The sequence below is a fragment of the Branchiostoma lanceolatum genome, chromosome 1, assembly GCF_035083965.1.
Source record: "Branchiostoma lanceolatum isolate klBraLanc5 chromosome 1, klBraLanc5.hap2, whole genome shotgun sequence".
NCBI lineage: Eukaryota > Metazoa > Chordata > Leptocardii > Amphioxiformes > Branchiostomatidae > Branchiostoma > Branchiostoma lanceolatum.
This window is the reverse complement of record NC_089722.1, coordinates 16,823,899-16,833,078: the sequence shown is the minus strand read 5'-3', so window position 1 is coordinate 16,833,078 and position 9,180 is coordinate 16,823,899.

Below are 9,180 nucleotides of genomic sequence, written 5' to 3'. Positions count from 1 at the left end.
TCAGCGTCGCCGCAAGCAATTTGCGACAGAATTGCTCGGGACATATTGGTCTCACGAGAATTGCCCCGAAAAGCTCATGACCAAAATGGTTGCAGGCAGTGATAATGATGATGAAAAATTGTCAGATCACCCAATGAGAGCTGCTATGGTTGCTGCGGATGGCCGTGAGGTAAATCAACTTCCAGGACGTTTACTGACCATCAAAAAGTCTTACCAAGTCGCGTTCACCCGATCCGTGTGTCCAACTTTAAGACATTGAAGTCTCCTGATGTATTTGCCCTGCGTGCTCTGTACAGTACCTTGATAACTTATGTTCACCTGAGAGTCGCAAATTCCTAAAGGGGGAACAGAGAGTAGTCTCATAATTTGTCTAGCTGAAAGTGGCGCCATGCGGTAAACTTAAGCTCAGTCTGAGTCAAAGTCAATAAGCACTGTCTGACAGATACCATATGCAACCTGTCGGTGAAAGAACTGTTTGGACGTACATTTATGACATTCGTTCTTCTACTGTACACTCTGTAATTACTCATACCGTATATCTGATTTATTAGACAGTATGAAAGGATGGAAAGCAAAGGTTATGCTGTTGAAAGTTATCCAATTACTGACTGATATGACCTTTAGATACATGTTGAACTTGGTTTATCATAGAAAACGGATGTCTAGTATTAGGTTGAATCTTTCGTCCCGACGATCTGCCACCGCTAATGGGGTTGATGAATCATCCAGACCGCAAAGACATAATATATCATAGGTTAATACCTCTATCTGTCTTTTGCAGGGGTGAACTCCAGGGGACACATCTTCGACACAACGGCAGACATGCAATCGTAGAACTCCCGTGGTTTGTAATTAGAGGATATTCTGTACACTTCATTTTAAAATGGTGAATTAGGAAACAGAGTTTGGTACCATGATATCCGTGATTGAAGACATGAAATAAATGTTCATCAAACATGTAACAAGTTATGCTCCCTGTGGAAGGTAAATGTTATCAATGGCAGAAGAACGTGTGTCCCTAGATCCGACAGGGTTTCAGAGAGCCGATACGAATAAGAATTTTATAGTGTAAAAGAAACTATTTTGTTGGGCTGAATTTCTTTCGTGGAATATGAACGTATATTATGTAGGAACACAATTCTCATGATTTCATGATTCACGTCTAGTCTTTGTGTGATGGCAGGAATTTCCAATTTTCTCTTTATACGTCATATTTGTTTTAAGACATTATTACATTTCAAGGTCATAAGAATGAAAGTTGATTCTACACAGACCTTGATCTTGAAGTAGTCCTCAAGACACAGGAATGTCAATCTTCTCATGTCGCCGTGCGATTTCCTGCCTGGAGTATCATACGTAATGTTACTGTCTCCGTTTTTGTGTAAAGTCTTTTATGTAAAGACATCCAACAATGATCCATTATTCAATTTAGCTGACGAGACATGTGTCGGCCTGACAGGAGATTGCAAGAAGATTAATACAGAAGGCGAAGGACGTCTCCCCCTAAACACCGGGAAAGCCGATTGATGTGAATTAGGTCAATTGGCAGACTAGCGTTCTGAAGTTAACAATTACCGTCGAATGGTGAATATCATTCACAAAATGCCTTTCTTATGTGGAGGGAATATAAGTGCGGTAGGGAAATATATAGGGAACATAATATATCAATACATATAACTATTAACATAAGTAAATATCTCATATATGAAAATATAAGAAATATTTAGATCTTTGTGGACACATGTACACCCAATAAGTAGTGACTCCTTTTCTCCATTCCATCACTTGCCAACTCCATGGGCTAAGTTGGCAAACTGCAACACATCACATGATTCATATATCATGATCAGTATAATTTTCCGTACTTATTGGGTGTATACTCTGATCGATTTGTAAGTTGATAGCGACTGAAAATTGTTAACGAAGTCAGGCAAAAAATATAATATCATATCTTATTCCGTCCTCGGTTAGAATCTACCGATAAAAGATGTTGGCATCATGTCAGGCTGGTTATATCTAGATGCATTGAGTGCGACTGAGAAATGGCCTCTTCCAAGTGCAGTAGATGTCCAGATGTTACGGCGAGCTGACCCGGCCAGGTTAACGCCCGGAATAACGCAAGTGACCTTATTACTATTTACGGAAGAGTTTAACTTGTGTTGGTAATGATGTATAGTTTTGTTTTGCATAGATCTCATTTTATAGAATTCAAATACCACCACACCACTATCTTTAAAAACATGCTTGCGACTCTTCATGTTCCAATGTTGTGACTACAGAGATAATGTTTGATAGGCGAGATCCTCTACGTCCGGGTGGAGATCGCAATCTGGAAGAATCACCGATTCTGGCAGTAGAGATCGTGATCGAAGTCTAAGTCCACAGAATCGCCGGTAGAGATCTGCATGGGAGTCGGTAAATTTAAAGATTTTCCTTTGAAAGGGAGTCAGGACAGGCCCGCCGAAGGAGTCTCCGATCGAGATCTCCACCAGTAGAACCGATGATTCTGCCAGATCGCAATCTCTACCAGGACATATGTAGCACGTAGATGATAAGCCAGATCGCAATCTCTACCCAGATATATGTAGCACGAAGATGATATGCCAGATCGCAATCTCTACCCAGATATATGTAGCACGTAGAGGATATGCCAGATCGCAATCTCTACTCAGATATATGTAGCACGTAGAGGATATGCCAGATCGCAATTTCTACCCAGATATATGTAGCACGTAGATGATATGCCAGATCGCAATCTCTACCCAGATATATGTAGCACGAAGATGATATGCCAGATCGCAATCTCTACCCAGATATATGTAGCACGTAGAGGATATGCCAGATCGCAATCTCTACCCAGATATATGTAGCACGTAGAGGATATGCCAGATCGCAATTTCTACCCAGATATATGTAGCACGTAGATGATATGCCAGATCGTAATCTCTACCCAGATATATGTAGCACGTAGAGGATATGCCAGATCGCAATCTCTACCCAGATATATGTAGCACGTAGATGATATGCCAGACCGTAATCTCTACCCAGATATATGTAGCGCGTAGAGGATATGCCAGATCGCAATCTCTACCCAGATGTATGTAGCACGTAGTTGATATGCCAGATCGCAATCTCTACCTAGATATATGTAGCACGTAGAGGATATGGCAGATCGCAATCTCTACCCAAATATATGTAGCACGTAGAGGATATGCCAGATCGCAATCTCTACCCGAACATATGTAGCACGTAGATGATGGCTCTTATGATAAATAGTGTAATATGTCCATGAAGAAAGCAACATCTTTTCCTGTGCCTATTTTTCGTTCGCTTCATACATCTAACCAAATTACTTAGTTTCGTATTTGATCTTTAGTGCAGTAACCACAACCGGAATATTTTGATAGTTGTAGTCCGCAAATACGTCAGAACTGTAATCACTAACATGATCAGTGGTGAAGGTAACTGGATTTCTTAGAAAGGCCATACAGGCAGTTTGCAGTTGTCAACTCTTAGAGAAGACTTCCTGGCTCACCATGCAGGTTGCAGCGAGGTTCAATTGAGCATGTCGAGATCGATGTATTACAGTATTGAACATACATACGTTCAAAGCGTCACGGTCTGACTTCCTGGCGTCCTCTTGAGACCAGGAAACCGGCGGATGGCCAGAGATATTGATGTCTGACACTTCTCGTTGTGCAACGTATCGGTATTGGTAAATCACTCACAGGGAGACCAATTACGTATGGAGACTGAACTAAGAGATAAAGCACAAAAGTGTAAATTATTTATTTCTCGAAAGTCTTTGAGGACTCAAAGCCTTGGGCACGAGAAGTTCAGTCCTTTTTAGGGAGAGTCGTGCTGCAAAAAATACACCATTTCTGATGACATTAATCAATACTACCAAGGCATTACTCAATATCATCATGTCTACGTTAATTTACTCCATGGAGGCTTAACAGAGATAAAGTCATTATGAAGGGGCTTGAACTATGGAAACTATGCCAGTATCTGAAAATCTAACAATACTTTAGCGCTTTGTAGGTCTGAAAATAAGAAGAAGAAAAATTTTCTTAAAGGAAATAGAAACACAGAGTCATCTCTCAACGTCTCTGTCTTCATTCTCTGTAACTTTCACTTAACGAATCTAGTCACGGACTGCATCGAATAAAATATTTGTCTCTTCAATCGTTTTAGTCTTTCAAACTTTGTTAGGAAGATAGATCCACGTTTTAACGGCATTGTATATCATGTTTAACAAGGCCGTGACTGATGTTAGTCTAATCCACCGCTGGGACTTCCACCCCGGCTGCCCACAAATTGTGTAATTCAATTTCCTTGCCTAGTCTGCAGGTCCGACCTGTGGATTCACAACACCTACGGTGATCCATCAACGCTTGTCATGCGTAAAACCATGGAGACTGAATTACGGCTGACCTTATTCTCTCCATATAGACCATGCAAAGAGACTAAGACTACAGCTTAATTTGCATTCACATTAAAGCAGACGATTAGAGAATTGTGTAGTTTAGGTCGCAAAAGGTGGGGAAGAAGAAAATTTGAAGACGAAATACGGGGCAGGATATTCCGTCTGGATGGACATGAGGAGGTTTTGCGATCTTTTGAAGTTAAATGTTTCCTGCTAGGTTAGAAAGGTCAGGTCTATCCTGAGGCATTTCCGTCGGATCCATTTGAAGCATGAGCAAGAAAGTTCCCTACGTTTAGATAGGATGCCGTTGGACATCCTTTTCATCCTACAACAAAAGACGGCGGACCTTAACCATGTCCATTATCTTTTATCGCCCGAGGCGTCCATCTTCGGACCAGCATGTCAATACGTTCTTGTGGAAAAGCGCAAGGTCATTTGAGGCCATTAACTGGCTTTTGTTATGTATATGAGGTCGATAGTACATCTGTATGTCGCTACTGACTAAGCCAAAGAACTTTATCATGAGATTCTGAAAGACATCCCGGATCAGCTTACGTCTGTGGTGATCGATCATGTCGCCACGACTTCATTTTGTGTTCAAGGGTCTTACTTCAATGCCAAAGGCTTGAAAAGTTTTGTAGCTGAATGACGTATAGCTATATACGAGGGTTGTTCAATAAGTCCTCGGCTTCACCCAGAGATAAGGTGCACAACTCAAATTTCGGGGCATAATTATGTACTATTACGTCTTTTATCAATATGCACCAAATTTCAAATTAACGTGGGCATTACTTTTCAATCGACGACCATTTAAAAATCAGTAGATAGTGGCGAGAAAAACAAGGTTGAACTGTGATGGGAGCTGAGTGAGTCGAGCTCCTGGTGCCATGAATGCCATGAATCGGCATAAGATCTTTGAAGACATTGTCAAAATGTTTTGTGAACATTTCCTTCTTTTTTCTTAGCGGATATCTGACATTCAGCAGAGAATATTGGCCCACACACCTCAGGTCGCAGCTCAATTGTCCATGTCTTAACATTACTGGGTGTCACCTGAAAAGTAATGATCACAATGATTTGAATTTTGGTAGAAATTCATAAACGCCTTTATAGTTTAAGATTATTCCCCAATATTTAAGTTGTGACCTCATTTCTGGGTGAGGCCGAGGACTTATCGATCACCCCTCGTATGGTCTACCTAAAAGATAAAGCATCTTGATGCACGCTTTAACGAGTACGATACGAGTGGCGAGTGGTCATAAGAAATCTGGTCACGAAGTTGTATAATATCGTACTACAAGTTCATGCCTGAAATTCATTAAGAGAGGCATGGATAACGTGTAGCCTTAATGAAGGTCACTCTGAACAAACATAAGCATTATAGCCACGGATATCACACTACGGAATCTGGTTGTTGCCACCTAGGCGACATTGGGTCTACTTCAGTGGCTTCATTATGATGGCGCCAGTCGACGTAACACGGCAGACCTATGCTGACTGATCTTTGATACAAACTGTCGACATGAAGTTCATTATGAAAATGGATCTCCTCATGGGTGTTTCATCTGGTAGCACTGACTACAGCAGTATCCGGTAGCATTGATGAATCTCTGATGTTTCCAATTCTCTGTAGACTAAGCCTGTCATGACTTAGGCTTACCCCGTGTGTGATTACAATGGGAAAGGACTCATGTTACCCATGTGCTCGAAAAGTGATGACGGCAAGATCTGTTAGGCATATTAAGCCTGTTTATGGCTCCAACTGCGCATACATTGTGGGTAATAAACAGGTCAAGGGTCATTGGAGACATAATAAACAAAACATGGCTGCACATGTATAAAAAATGGTCTAGACAAGAAATGTTTCAAGGTCATTGACCTTCATCTCTGACACATTACCCAGAATGCATGGTGCGCATGCGTAGTTGGGACCAGGAACAGGAACCCTCCGAGTGCTATCTTTGAATGTGAAGGTCTCAAGACCTCTATATTGAATAGAAAAATGTAAACTGTGACTTTGCTTTCTTGAATGCAAATACGTACTCATTGCTACTGAAAACAAAGAGGTAGCGACGAAATGCAACCGAGAAGCTCTTTTGCTTTCATCCAGAAGTAAGACGTTTTGAGATATTCATAAATCCTCAGTAAATGGTTCCATAATCCTGCAGGAAACTACATGGAATACGTACGCTCCACATCGTGCCGGTAATTTCCGTGTGACCGTGAAGGATGGGGAGATGGATTACGCCGTTTAACCGGTAGACTTTGGAGAAATTGCCTCATTTACACGCTCTTATACTTTAAATCACTGGTCATTCATTTAGAAGTTCAGTCTAGCATCGTTTTCCCATCTATCAGAGAAAAGACGGGTGCCTCTCCCATTAGTCGAACCGAACATATCTCATTTAGTCCACAGGGTGTACGTGTACGATGCCATTGTAATTGAGCACACGGTGAAGGTTACAAGACAAATTCAACAGGAACGCTCAACATGTACCAAACACGCAAAGCACACGGGCATAGAATAACGTTTATGATCGTGTATTTTGAACCATAATCCCCCCCCCCCCTACACCAGTTTACGGATTCCCGTGTAATTATGACTTTGGCCAAGCAAGGGTTATATATATAGTATGATACTGAAAGATGCTAACCTCTCAACATCTACCAAGGAATTTACACGTTCCAATATACCTAAAACAGCCTCCAGTTTAATTATGGATTTCTAGTTTAATTTAGGGCTATCTCCCACATTTCAGCAATCTTAAACCCAAATGGCTTAATATCACATCTGGTAGATAAAAATGAAGTTAGACATATGTAGCAGCCACTGATGACCCCCTTGGGATTAACCCAATCCTGCAGAATTGTGAAGAATTCTGAAAAATTCTGAGAAACGAAGTTAGAATTCTGCAAATTTCTGAGGACTGGAGCCAGAATTCTGGGAACTTGAACCAGAATTCAGAATTTTATCTATATGCAGGAAGAGAGAGATGATATGCAGAAAGAAGAACCCTAAGTTGAAGGAAGAAAACACAAATTTGGAAGGTCTAAGTCGAAGGAAATTGGAAGGAAAGCCATAATTAAACTGGATGCTGTTCTAAGCATAACGCAAGACAGCACCAAACCTTCTGTTTTCCCTACTGCATCTTCCAAATGAGGAGCCGACGCATTTACTACAGTGGGACGTACATCTCACCTTGTAATAATCTTATATGTATTCTCATCCAATCAGCTTAGAAATCCTGTCAAATGACTTATGACAATGGGTGCTTGACCGGGCAATGAGGACCATCAATCCTTGCCTTAAAGCCCCTCCTGCTAATGGCATGACGCTCACTACTGACATGATAGAGTACCCCAGGGATTACGTGCTAGACCTCTCTCATCTGACCGGATCGTTGTCAAGGATCTAAGTTGCACCGTAATGAGAACATCTCGTGATATTGCCAGACTATTGGAAGCCGTTTCAGGCGTGTGAATAGCACGTTGATGCAGTTTAAAGGTATTGGACGGTAAATCATTAGCAGGACATTGCACTCAAGATAGAATATAGGAAAAAGTAGTCTCAAAGTCATGGGTATTTCGGTTCGTTCTTTTTTAGTCAGAGCTCTTGCAGTAAAATTCACCAGGAGGCGTGTGCTTATTTGGACAAAAACACAATTTCGACTCATAATTTTGGCTGCAAATGCCAACATAATTCAGCTCCAACAGAATTATACACACAGAGCTCTATCCCGAGGACCAGTTGCAGTTACGTATATATTTCAATTGAAGTACATTTTCTTCAGTCATTTATACTTCAGTAACTTTCCTCTAGATTTTGCTAGATAATTGGAGTGTTGCAATTCACAATTTTGTTTTGAAAAGAGCTAACGTTAGACAATATCCTTGCTTGGTGATCGACGAATTTTGAAAACATTTTACCGATGGTTCAAGGCACGTAGGATCATTGTTACAGAAAACCCTCGTCAAACTAGGTTCAAGACATGTCTAAAAAATTAATGGAATATTTGTTCGAGATACAACTAGTGATATCTAAAGATATAAGTACAAAGAAGTACACGGTGTAAGAACATTGCATTGATGAAGTTCCCAGAAACAGTTTTCTCAGAGATGCACTCGTGAGCCAGCAGTGCCTCACGGATGCAGATCCGTGATGTACCGCATGGCGTCTTCCAAAGTCTATGCATTATTTCACGCACTACTTATACGCGTTCACGCTACATCAGTGCCCTCACCTCTGCCTTTTTAATTACATGTCCTGACTTTTCTTCTGAGTTTCTCTTCGCCTGGAAGAGTCGGCGTGGAAATGGACCATGATATAGAAATCGATATCTTACCATGCAGGGAGGGATACCTGAAATGCCGGCAAAGGGCAGCTACCATCCGGAACGAACTTGTCCCATCTTCCCGTAGCCTTAACCTTCTTAAAAGCTTGCTGGCAGAAGGCGAGGTGTCTTGCAGATATGCCGTAAATGTTTGAACTTTTCCAGTGGCTTGCTATGAGATGTTGTATACTTTGTAGATAGTTGCTCTCTTCTCAATAAAACACATGACCTTATTCTGGATTCTGATTTGTAACCATAAAATCTATATTCTTATCTGTAATAGATAATTTCAAAAAGCGTGTAAAATGGACTTAATCTTACATTATTTTCTACAAAAAATCAACGGGATGTTAGGAAGATGGAAAGTATAATATTTGAGTAAGTATCAACCTTTTGAAGATTTGTTCATATTTGTTTACG